Here is a 25,342-nt window from a genome sequence, read left to right as displayed (position 1 = left end):
ATTAAGAGCAAGAGCATAACTAAAGAAAGAATAGGGCCTATTAGGGACCTTAAAGGTAATTTTTGTGTGGAGGCAGAAGACATGGGTAGGATTCTTAATGATTACTTTGCGTCTGTTTTCACAAAATAGAGGGCTGATGCAGACATTGCAATCAGGGAGGAGGAGTGTGAAATATTAGATGAAATATACATAGTGAGAGAGGAAGTATTAAGGGCTTAGCAGCTTTGAAAGTGGATAAATCCCCAGGCCTGGATGAAATGTATCCCAGGCTATTAAGAGAAGCAAGAGATGAATTAGCAGAGGCTCTGACCATCATTTTCTAAGCCTCTCTGGCTATAGGTAAGGTACCGGAGGACTGGAGGACTGTTAACGTTGTACTGTTGTTTAAAAAGGGAGAAAGGGATAGACCGGAGTAATTACAGGCCAGCCAATCTAACCTCGGTGATGGGAAAATTATTAGAAAAAATTCTGAGGGACAGGATAAATCTTAATTTAGAAAGGCACAAATTAATCAATGGCAGTCAGCGTGGATATGTCTGACTAACTTGATTGAATTTTTTGAGAAGGTAACAAGGAGGGTCGATGCAGGTAGTGCATTTGATGTAGTCTATATGGATTTTAGCAAGGCTTTTGATAAGGTGCCACTGGTCACAAAAGTAAAAGCCCATGGGATGCAGGGCAAAGTGGTAAGTTGGATCCAAAATTGGCTCAGAGGCAGGAAGCAAATGTTAATAATCGATGGGTGTTTTTGTATCTGGAAGGTTGTTTCTCGTGGGGTTTTGCAGAGCTCAGTACTAGGTCCCTTGCTTTTTATAGTGTATATTAATGATTTGGACTTGAATGTAGGGGTATGATTAAGAAATTTGCAGATGATGCAAAAAATGGCCGTGTGGTTGATAATAAAGAAGAAAGCTGTGGACTGCGGGAAGATATCAATGGACTGGTCAGGTGGGCAGAACAGTGGCAAATGGAATTCAACCCGGAGAAGTGTGAGGTAATATATTTGGGGAGGACTAACAAGGCAAGAGAATACACAATAAATGCTAGGACACTGAGAAGTGTAGAGGAACAGAGCGACCTTGGAGTGCATGTCCATAGATCCTTGAAGGTAGCAGGATAGGTAGATAAGATGGTTAAGAAGGCATACAGGATACTTGCCTTTATTAGCCGAGGCATAGAATACAAGAGCAGGGAAGTTTGCTTGAATTGTATAAAACACATTAGGAAACAGCTAGAGTACTATGTGCAGTTCTGGTCACCATTACAGGAAAGATATGATTGCACTAGAAAGAAGAGAAAGACTTGCATTTATATAATGCCTTTCACTAGCAAGGGTACAGAGGAGACTTATGAGGATGTTGCCTGGACTGGAGAATTTTAGCTATGAAAAAGATTGGATAGGCTGGGGTTGTTTCCTTGGAACCGAGGAGGCTGAGGGGAGACTTAATTGAGGTGTATAACATTTTGAGGGGCCTAGATAGAGTGGGTAGGGAGGCGTCAATAACCAGGTGGCATAGATTTGAAGTAAGTGGTAGGAGGTTTAGAGGGGATTTGAGGAGAAATTATTTTCACCCAGGGGTTGTTGGGGGTCTGGAACTCACTGCCTGAAAGGGTGGTAGAGGCAGAAACCCTCACAATGTGGGTAGAGGCAGAGTCACTATGCGGATTCATCCACTAAGGGATACAACAGACATGATCTTCATCATGCGACAACTACAAGAAAAATATAGGGAACAGTACCAATACTTGTACATGGCCTTCTTTGACCTTACAAAGGCCTTTGACACTGTCAACCATGAGGGACTATGGAACGTCCTCCTCCGTTTCGGCTGCCCCTAAAAGTTTTTCACCATTCCCCCCCTGCTCCACGATGACATGCAAGCCATGATCCTGACCAACGGATCCACCACAGACACAATCCATGTACGACCAGGGTCAAGCAGGGTAGCACCATCGCATCAATGCTATTCTCGATCTTCCTTGCTGCAATGCTCCATCTCACTATAAACAAGCTCCCCGCTGGAGTGGAACTAAACTATAGAACCAATGGGAACCTGTTCAACATGCATCGCCTCCCGGCTAGATCCAAGGTCGTCCCATCCTCTGTCATCGAACTACAGTACCCGGACAACGCTTGCGCCTGCGCACACTCAGAGACCGAACTCCAAGCCATCGTCAACACCTTCACTGAGGCGTATGAAAGCACGGGCCTTACACTAAACATCCATAAGACAAAGATCCTCCACCAACCTGACCCCGCCACACAGCACTGCCTCCTGGTCATCAAAATCTATAGTGCGGCCTTGCACAACATGGACCATTTTCCATACCTCAGGAGCCTACTATCAGCAAGGGCAGACATCGACGACAAGGTCGAATACCACCTCCAGTGTGCCAGTGCAGCCTTTGGTTGCCTAAGGAAGTGAGTGTTTGAAGACCAGGACCTCAAATCTGGCAGCAAGCTTATGGTCTACAGGGCAGTTGTGATACCTATCCTCTTATATGGCTCAGAGACGTGGACTATATACAGCATGCACCTCAAAGCGCTGGAGAAGTACCACTAGCGCTGCCTCCACAAGATCCTGCAAATCCACTGGGAGAATAGACACACCAATGTCAGTGTTCTCGCTCAGGCCAACATCCCTAGCATCGAAGCATTGACCACGCTCAACCAGCTCCATTGGGTGGGCCACATCGTCTACATGCCCGACACGAGACTCCCTAAGCAAGTGCACTACTTGGAGCTTCGACAAGGCAAGCGAGCCCGTCACGGCAAGCGAGCCCCATGTGGGCAGAGGAAACGTTTCAAGGACACCCTCAAAGCCTCCTGGAAAATGTGCAACATCCCCACTGGCACCTGGGAATCCCTGGCCCAAGACTGCCCAGAGTGGAGGAAGAGCATGCGGTAGGATGCTGAGCAGGAGTCTCATCGCCGAGAGCATGCAGAAACCAAGTGCAGACAGCGGAAGGAGCGTGCGGCAAACCAAGCTTCCCACCCACCCTTTCCTTCAACCACGGTCTGGCCCACCTGTGACAGAGACTGTAATTCCCGCATCGGACTGTACAGCCACCTGACAACTCATTTTTAGAGTGGAAGCAAGCCTTCCTCGATTTCAAGGGACTACCTATGATGATGATGATGATGGAACTCATTGCCTGAAAGGGTGGTAGAAGCAGAAACCCTCATAGCATTTAAAAAGTACTTGGGTATGCACTTGAAGTGCCGTAACCTCTAAGGCTACAGACCAAGAGGGAGATGGGATTAGGCTGGATATCTCTTTGCCAGCCGGCAAAGACATGATGAGCCAAATGGCCTTCTTCTGTGTTGTAAATTTCTGTGATTATATGAAGAGTTGGAAGCATTAAGTTACAGTTAACACTAAGATCCAGAACTATGAGATTAGTGATGTGGCAAGTTTCTTAACCACATAGCTGCTGGCTTATTGACAATATGTAATTTTAGTGATATTTTATACTTTATCAAATCTTAGTCCAGTTATCAGCTTTCCTTTTTTCACACCAGCCCTTCAACTTTAGACCTATTGCTGGCTCCCAACAACAATGTTTCCTCCTTCTGCCAGGAAGTTGGGATAACAACAAGAACTAAATTGTATTTATATAGCGGCTTTAACATGGATCACAAGACGCTTCACAAGAGCGTAATCAGACAAAAATTGACACCGAGCAGGAGGAAAGCGACATCCGGACAGGTGACCAAAAGCTTGGTCAATGAGGTAGGTTTTAATGAGCATCTTAAATGATGAGGGAGAAGTGGAGTGGTTTAGGGAGGGAATTCCAGAGCATCGGGGGGGAAAGGAAATGGGGGATGCACAACAGAGTGGGAGGAACACGGAGCTCTCGGAGGCTTGTAGGGCTGGATGAGTGTTTCAGCATCGGGTGGCAAGCTTGCACGGTGTCGCCCATCGACCTTGGCTACTCTGTCATTCTGTGTTTGGAAGTGAGCTTCCTTTGGGGGGCATGACATTGCCAGCCTGCACCTTACCCTCATATTGAGTTCTCTGCTGCCAGACAGAGTCCATCTGGTGCCCCCCAGCCAAGAACTAGCAAGATTAGATGAATGCAGGTAAGAATGCCAGTCTAAACTTGGAATCAGATGCTCTTGTTTCCTCTTGGAACCCTGGTCTTTATCACTAGAGCCAAGCCAACTGGCTTGGCTTTGACAACTGAAACCATTCCATATGAAATGAGTCAACTTGTTCAATGTGTTTTTCTTTGAGGGATTTTGCAGTTACAATTTTAAATAATGGATTTTATTGCTGTTTTCAAAATACGCACTTCCTATTATATAGCAGCTGTAAAAAAAATAATTCTCAGTAACTCTTAAATGCTGAAAAGTACATTGGCGAAATAGTTATTATCAGAGAATATATTTTCACCGTGGTATCATATTCTTAACAAATTGCAGAATTATAATCCTATTTACGCATTGTGAGACAGAAGCACTTTGCAATCCTCAGTAGGTTTATAAATTCATTCTGTTTGCTGAGGACATATATTAAGAGAAAACACTATCCACATCATTCATTTAGTTCATGGACCCACAAAGATCATTATTATCTTCTCCTTTCCAAGATAGTGATATCCTATTATTCCAAGTTATGACATTAAAAAGAAATGTACTCTTTATCTCTGTAAAATAAAGAAGTATTTTTGTGAGGATATAGTCTAGGCTGTGTTTTATGTTATGCTAACTGGTTATCCGGTTCCAAATGTTTGTGCCATTAATTGATGTCGGATGTTAGATGCCTTTTATTAATACAGTTTCTCCTGAAATAGGGAGCCTGGAGCTGAATATAATAGCAGATAAAAAATGTCTTCTTGCAGTTACTGAACTGCGGAGATGTCCTCTGCTTTCAGAGAGCATTCTGTGCAGCTGATCTGCTAATGTCTAAATGCTCAGCAGATGTTGCCTGTTGGATTATTATTTTAAAGAATCCCTTCTCATCTACTAAGGAACACCATATTAGCCCGGAATTTCCTCGATCTGACATATGCCGGAATCTACACCGAGATTTACGCTGATCTTGCCGTTGGCAATTTACATTGAAATTTCCTGGGAATGTCATTAGCATACACCGGAATGTAAAAAAAAAGGCGTAAAACAAATGGGAATCAGTGTCGACAGGCGACGCCTGAGGCTGTGTCTCAATCACCTCGGGACTGGTGCCGGCCCCTGTAGAGCTCTCTTGCAGAAGTGGGGCTGCAGCCAAACTGATACTACCGACTGTGACTGCAGAGAGGCATCTCAAACAACGAAACATCTCCTAGATTGCCCTCTACTAACAGAGCCGTGCCGACCTAAAGATCTGAGAGATCTGCGTGGAACAGTGGCGAGGGAGGAATATGCGGAACATGCACCATCTTCCTACTTTAAAGCCCGCTTTAGCTTACTGATGTTATGAAAATATAGTTTGGACCAATCAAATCATCACTTATTCACATTAAGCAAAGCATGTTCAAGGAAATGCATGTTCAAGGAAACAATTGTGGAAGCTTTGTTTCTTTTGATGTTACAGATTCTGATGTCATAAAAATCATTCAAAAACGCAGAAAATACAATACAGGTCTCAGTATGAGGAAATAAAAAGAAATCATGTTAGAACACCAGACAGTGATTTTGGGCCCTACGGTGCTTAGAATTTTGGACGTAAATTTGTGCCTATACAAAACTGTCATCTATACAGGAAACTCATATTCTCTGGTATTTTGCATTGGGGGTGGAGCTAGCTTAATGAGCTACATGGGGTTTCGACTGACATAATTTGTGTGTGGGGCAAATGATCGAGGGTAAAAGGTAACTATTCACAGTGGCGGAAAGTGGGCAGTGGTATTCCACAAGGACCAGTGTTGGGACCACTGTTGTTCACAATTTATATTAACGATGTAGACTTTGGAATCAATAATACTATTTTAAAATTTGCCGATGACACAAAATTGGGGACGATAGTCAGTACTGAGGAGGACTGCAACAAATTACAGGAGGACATTAATACACTTGCAGAATGGGCAGATAAATGTGTGGTACAAGTTGAACCTCTCTTATACGGCACCTTCGGGACCTGGCCTGTGCTGGATAAGGGATTTGGCCAGATGAGGGGAGGTCACGTTAAATTGGATGGTACAGGTACAGAGCAAGGGAATATCGGGGCTGGCTGGCTTGGGGCTGGGAGTGCGGCAGAGAGATCGTCGGTGTGGGGTGGGGAGGGGGCGGTGGATTGCAGGGTCAGTCCAGCGATCGCGGGAGTTGGCAGCAAGGAAGGACTTCAGTTTTTTCAATTTGTTCATGTCGGAGTGGCCAGGAATGATGCCGGATAAGGGAGTCCCAGATAAGGGAGTTTCAACCTGTATTACATTTTGGTAGGAAGATTAGGGAGAGCACTTATTGCTTGGTAGGTGCGAGTCTAGGTGGGGTAGAGGAACAAAGGGATCTCGGAGTACAAATACACAAATCACTAAAAGTTGCAACATAGATTAGCAAGGCCATAAAAAAAGCAAACCAAGCACTAGGGTTTATTTCTAGATGTATAGAAATGAAAAGTAGGGAAGTTATACAAAACCTGTATCGAACGTTAGTGAGACCATACTTTGGGCTAGAAATTCGAGTTTTAGTGATTTTGCCCGTTTTTGGACAATAATTGTGGTGGAATTCCTTTTTACCGCCGGGGTACCGCTATCGCTGGACAGTGCAAAATTTGCAAAATGGGTGACCACTGATAGCGATAGCGGTAAATCCGGCTATACATGCGTGAATTTGTGTGCCGTAGCTGAAATCTGCGATTGGAAAAAAAAACTTGACCTTCTGCGCATGCGGGAGTTTATTTTTTGCGATTTTTTTTTCCCCGATTTTTTTTTTTCTTCCCACGATTCTGGTCAGCTGTCAGGATGCGCCTGTGCATGTGCAGTATATCCAAGGCTGAATCAACTATTTTTCACAGAGCAAGCAGTCACGATACAAGGGGACAAGGGGACTTCAGCAGGCAGAGAGCCAAAAAGTTCAGTTATGAGGCGAATGAGGCCCTCATCGTAGCTGTGCAAAGTAGATGGGGGCATTTTAATTGGAGGGGCCGAGGAGGTTTCCTCAGTGGATATCAAGTGGGACCACAAGCAGTGTCGGAAAAGGTTCAATGACCATTGCAGGGTGATCAGAGTGAGTAATATTTTAAATCATGCACTCCTTCATTACTTCAATTGTAAATCTGGCACATGTTGGTATAGGTAGGCATAATGTTGACATGAATGATCATTACACATTAGTAAGACTGCTTTTTGACATCTTAAAAGATGTTTCTGCACTTCGATATCTTCCTCATGAACACCACGTGCAACTAGCAGGGCCATTAAACAGAGCACTGTACTAAATGCACACAATATAGTATAAGTGCTTTGATGGCTAGCTGTGTGGCCACAAAAGCAGAAGGGCCCTCTGGTAGCCATTCCAATTGTCATCTTTGCCGGGAAAATTGTTGCACAACCACCGGGAGCAGCGGCGCTCAGGCGGCGGTCCACCCCAGACACTGCCGTTAACGGATCTCGAGACGAGAGTGGCAGCTCTGATCAGTGCCTCAGGGAGATCAACTACCTGTGGGGGTGCTGGGCCCCTGTTCAAAACTGAGGATAAGGCCTGCAAGATCCCTGGGCTGGGTTGGGCAATATGATGCAGTGTCTGTGGGCTAGGGTTGGGGCAATGTCATGCAGTGTCTGTGGACTAGGGTTGGGGCAATGTCATTTAGTGTCTGCGGGCTAGGGTTGGGGCAATGTGATGTAGTGTCTGTGGGCTAGGGTTGGGGCAATGTGATGTAGTGTCTGTGGGCTAGGGTTGGGGCAATGTCATTTAGTGTCTGCGGGCTAGGGTTGGGGCAATGTGATGTAGTGTCTGTGGGCTAGGGTTGGGGCAATGTGATGTAGTGTCTGTGGGCTAGGGTTGGGGCAATGTGATGTAGTGTCTGTGGGCTAGGGTTGGGGCAATGTGATGTAGTGTCTGTGGGCTAGGGTTGGGGCAATGTGATGTAGTGTCTGTCGGGTAGATATAATGGAGTAGCGGCGGTCCTTCAAATGGGTCTGTGTTATGTGACCTTCCTCATGTCACCCTATTCCCTCCCCTGCTGCTAACCACTTGTTTGTTGTTTTCTATTTCCAGATGAGGAGGTGCCACATCCTCCAATGGAAGCCTCCACCTCAGCTCATAATGTGGGGGTGGAGGAGGGGATGAGGAAGACACCAAGGAAGAGGAACCTCCACGGGAAGAGAAAACCAATCCGAGGCCCTGGGTACAAGTGGCGTGCAGCAACGCACTCCCAGGTTTGAATCCCGTATGCCGTCTTTCCGGAGGGTGAATCAGCAAAGCCGGTCTGCTGACAGACAGGCACACGCACACCTGGACATGGTGGGACTGTCCAAGGAGAGCATCCAGCTCAGCCGACAGCTCCTGGAGATCTTGGGTGATTTTCCCGCAAGCATTGTGGCACTATCCGCGGACATGAGGGAGGGCATGTCGCAGATTGTCACTGCAATCCACGAGGCTGTCAATGACCTCACGCAATTGGTGGTCTCGATCTTTGGCACTGCAGCCCCAGTGTCACACCACCCAGACCCATATCACCTGTGAGTGGTGAGGCTGAGCAAGAGCCTTGCCACTCAGAAACCAGGCCTTCCATACCCCGAGCTTCTCCAGGGGATCCACACATGGCGTCTCCATTCTCTATCCCCCTTTTACAGCAGGACTCTGGCCGCGTTGCTGCACGACATCTTGGTACTGTCATGTTTGTAACCTTCACGTAACTGTAACCTTTATGTAACAACACTGTACACTGTATACACCTGAGAAATGCACACCTTGACCACAGAGGGTGAACTTGTGGGAGACACTCCTCACCTGGTCAGCCAGGTATATAAAGGGAGGTCCCACGCAGGGTCATGACTTCTTGGTCCTGTGAATAAGGGCACAGGTCACAGGTCACAGAGTGACCTGGTCTCTAGTATGTGCCTCGTGTTGATTTGCTGTAGTGTGTAAGGACACAACGTTTGGCGACAGGAAACGGGAATCAACGACTCAAGAGAATGGCCACCGGTAGCACGGAGGAATGGTACTGCATTGGTGAGGACTGGGATGATATCGTTGAGAGGCTCCAGCAGAGCTTTGTCACGAAGGACTGGCTGGGAGCGGCAGCTGCTGACAAGTGAAGGGCGCATCTACTGACCAGCTGTGGACCTAAGATGTACACGCTGATGAAAGACCTGCTCGCACCCGAGAAGCCGGTGGACAAGACGTTCGAGGAGCTCAGCAAACTGATCGGTGAGCACCTCAAACCGGCGAGTTGTATACACATGTCCCAACACCGATTCTATACACACCGACGTCGGGAGGGGCGGACCTTCGACACTTGGCCAGCCTCTGTAAGTTCACAGACGCCTGCAGGGGGGAGATGTTACGGGATTTCTTCATTGAGGGCATTGGTCATGCCGGGATTTTTAGGAAGCTAATTGAGACCAAGGACTTGAGCTTGGAAGCAGCGGCGTTGATGGCTCAAACCTTCATGGCGGAGAGGAGGAAACCAAGATCATACACGTGCCCAACTCTGCTCCCAACGAGGCGATGGAGCAGGGAGTTAACATGGTAAACGCGACTCAGAACCCCGCAGGCAGGCAAGGGCAATTCGATACCAACCAGGCAGTAACAGACTTAAGGGTGGGTCCTCAACAGAGACAATGGCAGGTTGAACAGACATTTACACCATCACAAGGGACAATACGTCCCGGGATGGGACCATTGACACCCACAGAGTGCTCAAGAGTAATCAAAGAGACAATCATAGAGGAATGCCTGGCAACAGCTCTTTTGTTCACAACAATCTCAGCTCATGCTGGAGGTGCGGGGGCAAACATGCTGCGAAGGCCTGTCGGTTTCAACAATTCATCCGCAGAAATTGTAACTTGAGTGGACATTAAGCCAGGATGTGCAGGAAGCCCGCAGCGAGGCTGGTTTACGAAGTAGATGAACCATAAGAGGGGTCTGCAAGGCAGGGATATGCCCGGGACACAGCAATGGATGCTGAAGTTCAGCGGGTCCAAGTGGCAAACATCCACAGCTCAAACACAGAAACGCCACCTATGATGATGAGAGTACTGTTAAACGGCATCCCGGTATGCATGGAGCTGGACACAGGAGCCAGCCAGTCACTTATGAGTGTCCAACAATTCGAGAAACTGTGGCCACTCAGAGCTAGCAGACCCAAACTAGAACGCATTGACACGCAATTACGGACGTACACCAAGAGATCATCCCAGTGCTAGGCAGTGTAATGTTGGTGGTCACACATAATGGATCTCAGAACTGGCTGCCACTCTGGATTGTCCCGGGAAATGATCCTGTGCTTTTGGGGAGGAGCTGGCTAGCTGAGATGAACTGGAAATGGGGGGATGTGCACGCTATTTCATCTGTGGAGCGAAGTTCATGCTCACAGGTCCTACAAAAGTTCGAGTCATTATTTCAACCTGGCATTGGGACTTTCAAAGGCACCAAAGTAAGGATACGCATCACCCCGGACGCCACACCAGTGCACCACAAAGCCAGAGCTGTGCCGTATGTGATGCGGGAGAAAATTGAGAGGGAGTTGGACAGGTTGCTAAGAGAGGGCATAATTTCACCCGTTGAATTCAGTGACTGGGCAAGCCCCATCATCCCTGTTCTAAAAACGGATGGCTCGGTCAGGATCTGTGGCGACTACAAAACCACCATCAACCGAGAGTCCCTTCAGGACCAATACCCACTTCTGAGAGCGGAGGATCTTTTTGCCACGCTGGCAGGCGACAAGCTGTTCACCAAGTTGGACCTCACTTCGGCCGACATGACCCAGGAACTGGCTGAAGAATCCAAGCTACTGACCACCATCACCACGCACAAGGGGCTGTTTGTCTACAACAGGTGTGCGTTTGGCATTCGTTCAACAGTCGCTATCTTTCAGAGGGACATGGAAAGCCTGCTCAAATCCATCCCCGGAACAATCGTATTTCAGGACGACATCCTTATCACAGGTCAAGGCACCGAGGAACACCTCCACAACCTGGAGGAGGTGCTACGCCGACTGGACCGGGTAGGCCTGCGACTAAAGAAGTGCAAGTGTGTGTTTTTGGCCCCAGAGGTCGGGTTTTTTGGGCAGGAGGATTGCTGCAGACAGGATCTGGCACACCGAATCCAAAACGGAGGCGATCCGTCGCGCGCCCAGACCCGGCAACACATCAGAGTTGCGTTCATTTCTGGGACGATTGAACTATTTCGGGAACTTTCTCCCGAACTTAAGTACATTGATGGAGCCGCTACACATGTTCCTGCATAAGGGTTGTGTTTGGTTTTGGGGGGACTGTCAGGAACAGGCTTTCAATCGGGCATGGAACCTGCTTTGTTCTAATAAGTATTGACCCTATACGACCCCTTTAAGAAATTGGTTTTGACATGCGATGCATCATCCTATGGGGTTCGGTGTATGTTGCAGCAGAGTAATGATGAGGGCCAACTCCAACCTGTGGCTTATGCCTCCAGGTCGCTCTCCCAAGCAGAAAGGGAGTATGGGATGGTTGAAAAGGAAGCACTCGCATGTGTCTACGGGGTGAAAAAGATGCACCAGTACCTTTTTGGCAGAAGGTTCAAGTCAGAAATGGATCACAAGCCGTTAACATCCCTGTTGTCAGACAGCAAAGCTGTCAATGTTAATGCGTCAGCTCGCATACAGCGGTGGGCTCTCACGCTCGCTGCGTATGACTACACCAAATGGCACCAGCCAGGCACCGAAAATTGCGCTGACGCGTTCAGCAGGCTTCCACTGGCCACCACTGAGGAGGCAGCAGAGCAAAGCGCGGAGATATTCATGGCTGTCGATGCCTTTGACAGCGCAGGCTTCCCCATCACAGCCCGCCAGATCAAAATCTGGACCAACAGAGATCCCCTCCTATCTCTGATTAAGAAATGTGTCCTGACTGGGGATTGGGCGCCCGCACATGGAGCATGCCCTGAAGAGGTCAGACCATTTCACAGACGGATGGATGAACTCTCCATCCAAGCAGACTGCTGGGTAGTCATGCCCCAGATGAGTAGGGAAGCATTCATCAGGGAACTCCACAGCGAGCACCCAGGCATTGTGCTTATGAAGGCCATTGCTCGGTCACATGTATGGTGGCCGGGAATTGACTCAGACCTGGAACACTGTGTTCACAGGTGCACGACGTGTGCCCAGCTAGGCAATGCCCCCAGGGAGGCCCCACTCAGCCCGTGGTCCTGGCCCACCAATCCATGGTCATGTATTCATGTAGACTACGCGGGCCCGTTATTGGCAAAAAATGTTGTTCATTGTTGTTGATGCGTACTCGAAATGGATCGAATGCATCATATTGAATTTGTGCACGACATCCACGACAGTCTTTGCGACCCACGGCTTGCCGGACATCCTAGTTAGCAACAACGGCCCGTGTTTCACTAGCTATGAATTCCAAGAGCTCATGTCGGGTAATGGCATCAAACATGTCAGGACAGCGCCGTTCAAGCCGGCTTCCAATGGCTAGGCAGAACGTGCGGTCCAAATCATAAAGCAAGGCATGCTCCGGATTCAAGGACCCTCCCTTCAATACCGTCTATCACGCCTCCTGCTGGCCTACAGGTCCCGATCGCACTCGCTTACGGAAGTCCCGCCAGCGGAACTACTCATGAAATGTACACTAAAAACTCGGCTGTCCCTCATTCATCCAGTGATAGAAACATAGAAACATAGAAAATAGGTGCAGGAGTAGCCATTCGGCCCTTCGAGCCTGCACCGCCATTCAATGAGTTCATGGCTGAACATGCAACTTCAGTACCCCATTCCTGCTTTCTTGCCATACCCCTTGATCCCCCTAGTAGTAAGGACTACACCTAACTCCTTTTTGAATATATTTAGTGAATTGGCCTCAACTACTTTCTGTGGTAGAGAATTCCACAGGTTCACCACTCTCTGGGTGAAGAAGTTTCTCCTTATCTCGGTCCTAAATGGCTTACCCCTTATCCTTAGAAGGTGACCCCTGGTTCTGGACTTCCCCAACATTGGGAACATTCTTCCTGCATCTAACCTGTCTAAACCCGTCAGAATTTTAAACGTTTCTATGAGATCCCCTCTCATTCTTCTGAACTCCAGTGAATACAAGCCCAGTTGATCCAGTCTTTCTTGATAGGTCAGTCCCGTCATCCCGGGAATCAGTCTGGCGAACCTTCGCTGCACTCCCTCAATAGCAAGAATGTCCTTCCTCAAGTTAGGAGACCAAAACTGTGCACAATACTCCAGATGTGGCCTCACCAAGGCCCTGTACAACTGTAATAACACCTCCCTGCCCCTGTACTCAAATCCCCTCGCTATGAAGGCCAACATGCCATTTGTTTTCTTAATCGCCTGCTGCACCTGCATGCCAACCTTCAATGACTGATGTACCATGACACCCAGGTCTCGTTGCACCTCCCCTTTTCCTAATCTGTCACCATTCAGATAATAGTCTGTCTCTCTGTTTTTACCACCAAAGTGGATAACCTCACATTTATCCATATTATACTTCATCTGACATGCATTTGCCCACTCACCTAACCTATCCAAGTCATTCTGCAGCCTCATAGCATCCTCCTCGCAGCTCACACTGCCACGCAACTTAGTGTCATCCGCAAATTTGGAGATACTACATTTAATCCCCTCGTCTAAATCATTAATGTACAATGTAAACAGCTGGGGCCCCAGCACAGAACCTTGTGGTACCCCACTAGTCACTGCCTGCCATTCTGAAAAGTACCCATTTACTCCTACTCTTTGCTTCCTGTCTGCCAACCAGTTCTCAATCCACGTCCGCACACTACCCCCAATCCCATGTGCTTTAACTTTGCACATTAATCTCTTGTGTGGGGCCTTGTCGAAAGCCTTCTGAAAATCCAAATACACCACATCAACTGGTTCTCCCTTGTCCACTCTACTGGAAACATCCTCAAAAGATTCCAGAAGATTTGTCAAGCATGATTTCCCTTTCACAAATCCATGCTGACTTGGACCTATCATGTCACCTCTTTCCAAATGCGCTGCTATGACATCCTTAATAATTGATTCCATCATTTTACCCACTACTGATTGTTGAGGGCAAGCGCCAGTCCCAAAATGAGTGCCACGACCGTAACTCAAAGGAGAGATGGATCGAAATCGATGACCCTGTAGATGTTCTTAATCACACTGTGGGGTCCAAGTGGCTTGAGGGTACTGTAATTGGTAAAGAGGGGAATAGGGTCATAGTGGTCAGTCTCAACAATGGGCAGATATGCCGCAAGCATCTGGACCAAGTAAAAAAAGGTTCAGCATGGACATTGAGGAACCTGAGGAAAATCATGAGAGGCTGCCCACACCACTGCCAGTGAACGAGCGACAAGAACCATCAGCAGCATGCACAGACCCTGCGGTCAGCCCGGACAAGCCGGAATCACCATGGGTGAAAGACGCATGCCAAGGCTCAACAACCAGAGCCCCAACTGCGGCGCTCCACGAGAGAGCGTCGACCGCCTGAAAGACTCAATCTTTGACCCAAAGACGTTGGGGGGAGGTGATGTCATGTCTGTAACCTTCACATAACTATAACCTTTATGTAACAACACTGTACACTGTATACACCTGAGAAATGCACACCTTGACCATAGGGGGTGAACTTGTGGGAGACACTCCTCACCTGGTCATCCATGTATATAAAGGGAGGTCCCACGCAGGGTCATCACTCCTTGGTCCTGTGAATAAAGGTACAGGTCACAGAGTGACCTTGTCCATAGAATGTGCCTCGTGTTGATTTGCTGTAGTGTGTAAGGACACAACAGGTACCACCTTGGGTAGGGTGACGCGAGGCGGGGTTAGGAGGAGGGGAGGGGGAGGGGTAGGAGGGGCCGCAGGTAAAAGACGTTCGGTGCAGGGGTTGTTGTTCTTTCATTGTTTTGTTGCTGTTTTGTGGTTATTGTTGATATTTTATAAAGTTTGCCAATTCACAATAATGTTTAATACATTTTGTTCTACATTTGGGATGTTTAAAATTTATTCAAGCTTAATCTTATTCCAGTTACAATGTTTATAAAGTTACTGTATGTTTAATGAATTATTTTGTTCACCTTAACCATTCCTGTGTAGTGTATTATTTGCAGAAAAGAGGGGGAATAGTCAACATGGTGGGATAGGGTGGGCAGGCAACGGTGAAACGTGCCGTTCACTTCAAGCAAAGTGATAAATTATGAGCTGCTGAGGTAAGGCCTTTGCAGTGGCGAAAGCTCCACATGATGGTGGTGTGGGTCGTGCCATGGGTTCATCGCCAGGCTCCTCATCCTCCTCTTCCTAGTCCTCCTCATCATCCTCCTCGTCCTCCCCTTCCTCCCCTCTCTCCTGAAGTGGTCCTGCAGTCCCCGGTGGAAAATATTGTCCCTTCATGATGGCTAAGTTGTATAGTATGCAGCACACCACAATGAACTCAGAGACCTGCTGAGGGGAGTTAATACGTCCTTACTATACAGTATAAATGCACACGAGGCCCATACTTGAGAGAAGGTCACTCTGTGACCAGTAACCTTTATTAGCCAGCACTGAAGTGATGAAGGTGGGTGGAGCTTCCCCTTTTATACCTGAAAGTCCAGATTAGGAGTGTCTCCCACAAGTTCACCACCTAGTGGTCAATGTTCTCAGAGTGTACAATTTAGGTCAGTTTATACATGGGTTACAATGACAGTTAAATACATGACAGGAGTATTGCAGGGAGCCTCTAGAGAAGTCCAGGCATCTGAAGCGCTGCTTGAGCACTCCAATTGTCTGTTCGATGAGGTTGCGTGTGGCTATATGGCTGTCATTATAGCGATGCTCAGCTAGTGTCTGAGGGTTCTGGAGTGGGGTCATGAGTCAGGTGGTGAGGCTGTAACCTTTGTCCTCCAGCATCCAGCTTTGGCCTTGTGGTTGACGCTCGAACAGGTATGAGACACTGCTCTCACACAAGATGAAAGCTTCATGGATGCTCTCTGAAATTGGGCATTTACTGCCACGATGCACTGAGTATGGTTGCAGACAATCTGTATGTTCAGGGAGTGGAATCCCTTTCGATTTTGGTAAACCTCTGGATCCTCTAAAGTTGCTCGCAGGGCGATGTGCGTACAGTCAATGGCAGCCTGAACCTTGGGGAAGCCAGCAATGCATGCCAAAAACCTATAGCCCTCTCATTTTGGGCCTCCTTGGTCACTGGGAACTTTATAAAGTCCATCCTGCATGTGTACATTGCAGTTGTCACCTGGAAAATGCAGTGACGTGTAGCATACTGCGAGATGGAGCATATGTCCTCTGCTGATGCCTGAAAGGAGCCAGAGGCATAGAAGGCAAGTGAATCTCGCTCATAGCGAATTTCTACTGTAAAGTTGCCGTGAGTTATTTCGGCTCACATTTCCTCAGAAAATAAACTGGTGCAACGTGGCTCTTACATCGCAGTTGTGACGAAAATTACAAGAAAATTCAGGGCCATTCCTTTTACAGAATCACAAAAGTGTCTTTAAATGAACTTTACTTTCAAAAACACTACGTTTTCAAATATTAATGGTATGAAGCCTTCAGCAATAAACTGTTGACCTGAAATGGTCACGGTTGTTCTGATAATTAGAAGCAAGAAAGTATCAAGGATCAGAAAACAAAATACTGCGGATGCTGGCAATCTGAAATAAAAACAGAAAATGTTGGATATACTTGGCAGATCTGGCAGCATCTGTGGAGAGAGAAACTGAGTTAATGTTTCAGGTCAGTGACCTTTCCTTGCTGACCTGCTGTGTATTTCCAGCATTTTCCATTTTTATTAAGGATCAGAAAAGGCTATTTTGCCAACTGAAATTTGTCCCTCTGATAACCCAATGTTCCTGTATAAGCAGTCAACTGCATTTTGAACCTCCCAACTGTTTGATTGGCAATACCCTTGCACTCAAATGATAAAGTACTTGCCTTCATATGGTAACTTTCACATCTCAATGCACTTCACAGCCAATGAAGTACTTTTTGAAGTCACCATTGTTAAGTAGGGAAATGCAGCCTCTAATTTGCACAGATTAAGCTCCACAGTAATTAGATAAATTAGTTAATCTCTTTTAGTGGTATTGATAAAGGGATAAAGATTGGTCAGGTCACTGGAAAATCTTTCCTCCTCTTCGTTGAATAGTGCCCATGGGATTTTATGCCCAGCTAAATAGGCTGACGGGGCTTTAGTTCGTCCCCTCATTGAAAGGAGGGCAACGATGCAGCACTGTACTGAAGTATCATCCTAGATTATGTGCTTAAGTCCTGAGACAGAGCTTGAACCCACAACCTGACTCAGAGGAGTGAGTAGTACCACTGAACCAAGCTGGCACTAAAATCAGAAGTCTGTATTTGTTGATATGTTGGGACTAATGATCTGTTTGGAGCCTTTGACAAGTTAGCAGAAAGATGACACTGGGGAAGGGCAAAACACAAGTTAGAATATTGCAGTCACACAGTTTGGAAAATAAATGCAGAATACAGATACTAGTCTAGAAAAAGAAGTCTGGTTGTGATAAATTCGCTTGGTCAGAAAGAATTTCCGTTATCCTGTTTTGGTATTCTGTACTTCCTGTTCTTACAAAGCTTTGTGCTTAAAGAGAACTGAGAGAGTGTAATAAATAGATTGCAAGTCCGGTTAAAAAAAAGATTTCAACTATTGATGGACAGCAATCTGTGACACAGCAGGGTCTGTTGTTGGTAATGCTTCATACTTGAAGACGATTGTGATGTATGCACCTGGAGTATGCTCATAGATTTGTCGAGCTGTTACATAGAAACATAGAAAATAGGTGCAGGAATAGGTCATTCGGCCCTTCGAGCCTGCACCACCATTCAATATGATCATGGCTGATCATGCAATTTCAGTACCCTATTCCTGCTTTCTCTCCATACCCTTTGATCCCTTTAGCCGTAACGGCCACATCTAACTCCCTTTTGAGGCCAGTTCTAACAAACTGGCCTCAACAACTTTCTGCGGTAGAGAATTCCACAGGTTCACAACTCTCTGAGTGAAGAAGTTTCTCCTCATCTCGGTTCTAAATGGCTTACCCCTTATCCTTAGACTGTGAACCCTGGTTCTGGACTTCCCCAATATCAGGAACATTCTTCCTGCATCTAACCTGTCCAATCCCGTCAGAATTTTATGTTTCTATGAGATCCTCTCTCATTCTTCTAAATTCCAGTGAATATAAGCCTAGTCGATCCAGTCTTTCTTCATATGTCAGTCCTGCCATCCCGGGAATCAATCTGGTGAACCTTCGCTACATTCCCTCAATAGCAAGAATGTCCTTCCTCAGATTAGGAGACCAAAATTGTACACAATATTCAAGGTGTGGCCTCACCAAGGCCCTGTGCAACAGCGGTAAGACCTCCCTGCTCCTATACTCAAATGCTCTCGCTATAAAGGCCAACATGCCATTTGTTTTCTTCACCGCCTGCTGTACCTGCATGCCAACTTTCAATGACTAATGTACCATGACAGCCAGGTCTCGTTGCACCTCCCCTTTTCTTAATCTGTCACCATTCAGATAATATTCTGCCTTCATGTTTTTGCCCCCAAAATGGATAACCTCACATTTATCTACATTATATTGCATCTGCCATGCATTTGCCCACTCACCTAACCTGTCCAAGTACCCCTGCAGCCTCCTAACATTTTTCTCACAGCTCACACTGCCACCCAGCTTAGTGTCATCTGCAAACTTGGAGATATTACATTCAATTCCTTCGTCCAAATCATTAATGTATATTGTAAATAGCTGGGTTTCCAGCACTGAACCTTGCGGTACCCCATTAGTCACTGCCTGTCATTATGAAAAGGCACCGTTTATTCCAACTCTCTGCTTCCTGTCTGCCAACCAGTTCTCTATCCACGTCAATACATTACCTCCAATACCATGTGCTTTAATTTTGCACACTAACCTCTTGTGTGGGACCTTGTCAAAAGCCTTTTGAAAGTCCAAATACACCACATCCACTGGTTCTCCCTTGTCCACTCTATTCGTTACATCCTCAAAAAGTTCTAGAAGATTTGTCAAGCATGATTTCCCTTTCATAAATCCATGCTGACTTGGACCGATCCTGTCACTGCTTTCCAAATGCGCTGCTATTACGTCTTTAATAGCAGCAACCGAGGCTTTAGCGAGATGGGGAAACTGAGAGAAATCCTTATTAGTCAGGAAATCGTGTTCGGGAAATTGAAGGGACTGAAGGCAGATAAATCCCAGGGCCTGATTGTCTGCATCCCACAGTACTTAAGGAAGTGGTCCTTGAAATAGTAGATGCATTGGTGATCATTTTCCAACATTCCATGGACTCTGGTTCAGTTCCTATGGATTGGAGGGTAGCTAATGTAACCCCACTTTTTAAAAAAGGAGGGAGAGAGAAAACAGGGAATTATAGACTGGTTAGCCTGACATCAGTAGTGGGGAAAATGTTGGAATTAATGATTAAAGATGTAATAGCAGCACATTTGGAAAGCAGTGACAGGATAGGTCCAAGTCAGCATGGATTTATGAAAGGGAAATCATGCTTGACAAATCTTCTAGAGTTTTTTGAGGATGTAACTAGCAGAGTGGATAAGGGAGAACCAGTGGATATGGTGTATTTGGACTTTCAAAAAGCTTTTGACAAGGTCCCACACAAGAGATTAGTGTGCAAAATTAAGGCACATAGTATTGGGGGTAATGTATGGACGTGGATAGAGAACTGGTTGGCAGACCAGAAAGCAAAGAGTGGTAATAAATGGGGTCTTTTCAGAACGGCAGGCAGTGACTAGTGGGGTGCAGCAGGGTTCAGTGCTGGGACCCCAGCTATTTACAATATATATTAATGATTTAGACGAAGGAAGACGAAGGAATCTCCAAGTTTCAGATGACAAGAAGCTGGGTGACAGTTCGAGAGACGAGGAGGATGCTAGGAGGCTGCAGGGTGACTTGGACAGGTTAGGTGAATGGGCAAATGCATGGCAGATGCAGTATATTGTGTATAAGTGTGAAGTTATCCACTTTGGTGGCAAAAACAGGAAGGCAGATTATTATCTGAATGGTGACAGATTAGTAAAAGGGGAGGTACAACGAAACCTGCGTGTCATGGTACATCAGTCATTGAAGGTAGGCATGCAGGTACAGCAGGCAATAAAGAAAGCAAATGGCATGCTGGCCTTCATGGCGAGGAGATTTGAGTACAGGAGCAGGAAGGTCTTACTACAGTTGTATAGGGCCTTGGTGAGACCACACATTGAGTATTGTGTGCAGTTTTGGTCTCCTAATTTGAGGAAGGACATTCTTGCTATTGAGGGAGTGCAGCGAAGGTTCACCAGACTGATTCCCGGGATGGCAGGACTGACATATGAAGAAAGACTGGATCGACTCGGCTTATATTCACTGGAATTTAGAAGAATGAGAGGGGATCTCACAGAAACATATAAAATTCTGATGGGATTGGATAGGTTAGATGCAGGAAGAATGTTCCTGATGTTGAGGAAGTCCAGAACCAGGGATCACAGTCTAAGGATAAGGGGTAAGCCATTTATGACTGAGATGAGGAGAAACTTCTTCACTCAGAGTTGTGAACCTGTGGAATTCTCTACCACAGAAAGTTGTTGAGACCAGTTCATTAGATATATTCAAAAGGGAGTTGGATGTGGTCCTTACGGCTAAACGGATCAAGGGGTATGGAGAGAAAACAGGAATGGGGTACGGAAGTTGCATGATCAGCCATGATCATATTGAATGGTGGTGCAGGCTCGAAGGGCCGAATGGCCTACTTCTGCACCTATTTTCTATGTTTAATAATTGATTCCAACACTTTCCCAACTACTGATGTCAGGCTAACCAGTCTATAATTTCCTGTTTTCTCTCTCCCTCCTTTTTTAAAAAGTGGGGTTACATTAGCTATCCTCCAATCCATAGGAACTGATCCAGATTCTATAGAATGTTGTAAAATGACCACCAATGCATCCACTATTTCTAGGGCCACTTCCTTAAGTACTCTAGGATGCAGACTATCAGGCAGTGGGGATTTATCGGCCTTCAATCCTATCAATTTCCCTAACACAATTTCCTGACTAATAAGGATTTCCTTCAGTTCCTTCTTCTCACTAGACCCTCGGTCCCCTAGTATTTCCGGAAGGTTATTTTTGTCTTCCTTAGTGAAGACAGAACCAAAGTATTTGTTCAAATGGTCTGCCATTTCTTTGTTCCCCATTATAAATTCACCTGATTCTGACTGCAAGGGACCTACATTTGTCTTCACTAATCGTTTTTTTCTTCACATACCTATAAAAGCTTTTGCAGTCAGTTTTTATGTTCCCTGCAAGCTTACTCTATTTTCCCCCTTTGTCCTCCTCTGCTAAATTCTAAATTTCTCCCAGTCCTCAGGTTTGCTGCTTTTTCTGGCCAATTTACATGCCTCTTCCTTGGAATTAACATTATCCCTAATTTCTCTTGTTAGCAACGGTTGAGCCACCTTCCCCATTTTATTTTTATTCCAGACAGGGATGTACAATTGTTGAAATTCATCCATGTGATCTTTTAATATCTGCCATTGCCTATCCACCGTCAACCCTTTTAGTATCATTCGCCAGTCTATCCTAGCCAATTCACCTCTCATACCATCGAAGTTACCTTTCTTTGGGCCTAAGTTTCGGGCCGCGCCTAGAACGGCGCAGCCCCGACCTGGACGCCCGATCTTCGCGCCACAAAGTGCGTCTAAAAAAAACGTACGTATTCTCCGGCTCCCTGCTGGTCCTCTTGAGTCAGGCGCGGCGCAGCTCGAGCAGTAGGGGGCGGAGCCAGGTCCCTGCGCTGAAAACAGTGCCAGGAGCTCTGCACATGCGCGCTACAATGACCTGACCCGCGCTCCCGACCCCGACCTGCGCTCCCCCCGACCCGACCCGTGCTCCCGACCCCGGGCCCCGGATCCGACCTGACCCAACGCCACCTACCTGTAAATCTGGTGCTGGGGACGGGCCCTGCCCGAAGTCTTGGGCCCGGCCGGGCCCGGCCCGTTCAGCCTCCCCCGCCCCCCCTTCTTTCTCCCCCGCCTTCTCCTTTCCCCCCTTCTCCTTTCCCCCTTCTCCTTTCCCCCCTTCTCCTTTCCTCCCCTTCCCTTCCCCTTCCCCCTTCTCTACCCCTTCTCCCGTTCTCTTCCCCTTCCCCCCTTCTTTTTCCCCTTCTCTCTCCCCCCTTTCCCCTTCTCCTCTCCCTCCCTTCTCTTCTCCCCCCCTTCCCCTTCTCCTCCCCCTTCCCTTTCTCCTCCTCCCCCCTTCCCTTTCTCCTCCTCCCTCCTTCCCCTTCTCCTCCTCCCCCTTCCCCTTCCCCTCCTCCCCCTTCCCCTCCTCCGCCCCTTCCCCTCCTCCCCCCCTTTCCCTCCTCCCCCCTTCCCCTTCTCTCCCCCCCTTCCCCTTCTCTCTCCCTCCTCCCCCTTCTCCCCCATCCTTTCCCCTTCCCTCCCTCCCCATCCCTCCCCCTCCCCCCTCTCTCCCTCTACCCCCCTCCTCCCCCTCCTCTCGCTGTCAGAAACACAGATACTGACAGACAGAGAGTGAGAGACACACACAGACAGACAGACAGAGAGATAGGGACACTGACAGAGACACACTGGCGGGGGGGGGGGACATCCCAGCACGCTGTTAGAGGGCTCCCGGTGCTGCAGTCGGTAAGTAGAAAATGTTTTATTTATTGATTTAAAAAAAAATTATTTCTTATTAATTTTTTTTGATTGATTTATTGGTTGATTTATTGATGTTTTTATCATTTATTATTGATGATGGCTCTTTATTTGTAAAACTGAAGTGTTTAATGTTTGTAAACTTCCCTTTCAACCCCCCCCCCCCCCCCCCACCCCCATTCCCTACGCCTGATTTGTAACCTACGCTTGATTTTCTAAAGTGTAGACAAGGTTTTTTCAAGCGTACAAAACTCTTCACTTACTCCATTCTAAGTTAGTTTGGAGTAAGTTTTCACTGCCGAAACTTTGAAAACAGGCGTAAGTGGCCAGACACGACCCTTTTGAAAAAAAATTCTGTTCCAAAGTGAAACTGTTCGAACTGACTAGAACTGGAGCAAACTAAATGGCGAGAATTTGAATTTCTAAGATACTCCGTTCTACACCAGTTGCTCCAAAAAATCAGGAGCAACTGAGGCCGAAACTTGGGCCCTTTAAGTTCAGGACCTAGTCTCTGAATTAACTATGTCACACTCCATCTTAATGAAGAATTCTACGATATTATGGTCACTCTTCCCCAAGGGGCTTCACACAACAAGATTGCCAATTAATCCTCTCTCATTACACAAGACCCAGTCTAGGATGGCCTGCTCTCTAGTTGGTTCCTCGACATATTCGTCTAGAAAACCAGCCCTTATACACTCCAGGAAATCCTCCTCCACCGTATTGCTACCAGTTTGGTTAGCCCAATCTATATGTAGATTAAAGTCACCCATGATAAGTGCTGTACCTTTATTGCACGCATCCCTAATGTCCTGTTTGATGCGATCCCCAACCTCAGTACCATTATTTATTGATCTGTACACAACTCCCACTAGCTGTTGAATTAGCCAGTCACATGATGTTGACAAGACTCAATAAAACCCCAGCCAGTTGGGTTCAGGGGATCCACGATGAAGCAAGTGGATGTGAGCCTGGTGGATGAACTGGTAATGTGTAGTGTGATCGCTCAACCTTTGCTAATAAACCAACTAGTTCTTCATAGCAATGTGTTGCTATGAATTCTTGAGCAAAGAACCCATGAAGCAAATACATTACAACGATCACCCTTGTTGAAAGGATCATCAGTCTTTGATGACTTTGCTGGTGACGATTGAGACCAAAAAAAGAAAGGTAAATTCTCCTGTACTATCACAGACACACACATCATTTTTTCATCCATTAACCATACATCCCATAATAGATAGTAACTCTATCCTTAATTAAACTCTGGAGAATTTTGTCCGATGTGCCAAAAGCAACAATGCAATCAACATGTATGAATCATTTAATTAATTTATGAAATTTGATATCCTACATTGCCCAAATGCTTAGACTCTCTTTTTTATTCTGGGCAAGATGTTAGTCTGTGTAAAACCGCTCAAGTCTGGAAGAGTTTTTGTTATCTCATTCAGCTAATTGTGGTTAAGTTGCATTTGCAGTCAGAGGTTTCCCACGGACGAGCGGATGCCTCCAACCTGCAAAAAGTCTCCGAATTTACCTGGTAGTCCAGGAGGTTCGTAGATTTGTGCTCCTGGGCCTCTCCAGGCAACCACGGAGAGGGGCCCACGTATCCCAGGGCGCATGCGGTTCGCAAACACCCCTGTGATCACGTGGGCTTGTTCAACCAATAAAAGAAGGGCATCTCCATTCATACTCAACAGGGATTCCATACGGAACTCCCATTAGTAAGAATGGGAATCACTTAAAATATACACAAATATATGAAACACATTTTTTAAAATATATCTATATATGTATACAATTAATTAAAATGCCATTTAATTAAATATTTTAAACAAAAATTTAATTTTTTGAAAAAAAAATAATATGTTTAAACAGGACTAAAAATAAACACCTTATTGGGCAGGGTTTTTAATGTATAAATGAATGGTAAAATGTTTTTTTTTTAAAAACACTTACACTGGTAAAAGCAGGCCTTACCGGCTTTTACCAGGCATAAGAATTTCAAGAGCATTCGCTGAGCAGAGGTACACGCACGTAGGGGCTACAAATTCAGAATATGTTCAATAAATTAGAACCGCTTCAGAACCATGTCTTGAATTTGATCTGGCATTGCATAAGCTCAAAAGGGTGAGAAATCAAATTGATTTGGCCCCACATTACACTTACATATCCTCATTTTAAAATCAAAATACTTGGGACATTGAGCTCCTCTCAATGCCAATTCACGCAGGTAAAATGGCCATAATCCAAATAATAAATCTTTTGGAATGGCAAGTTAAACTGCAGGCAACATAAGAGTACTCGTTGGCTACTTGTGCACTTAAAGAAACACTGTCCTGAGGAAAAGATTTAGCAAGCCTTTTAGAAGATAAAATCACGCAACTTAAGACTGTAAACCTCTTTGAAATGGATCATCAAATCATAATAGGAGTAATCATAATAGAAATCATCACCTTTTCCAAATCAAAACAATGTTGCCAAATTAGTTTTTATGAATACAGCCCACTAGATTGTGGAAGCAACATCTTTGGAGATCTTGCTCATTCTCTCAGCTTCCAATATCTCCAATTGATCTGGCACAT

Source organism: Pristiophorus japonicus, chromosome 12, assembly GCF_044704955.1.
Source record: "Pristiophorus japonicus isolate sPriJap1 chromosome 12, sPriJap1.hap1, whole genome shotgun sequence".
Lineage (NCBI taxonomy): Eukaryota > Metazoa > Chordata > Chondrichthyes > Pristiophoridae > Pristiophorus > Pristiophorus japonicus.
This window is presented reverse-complemented; position numbering follows the sequence as displayed.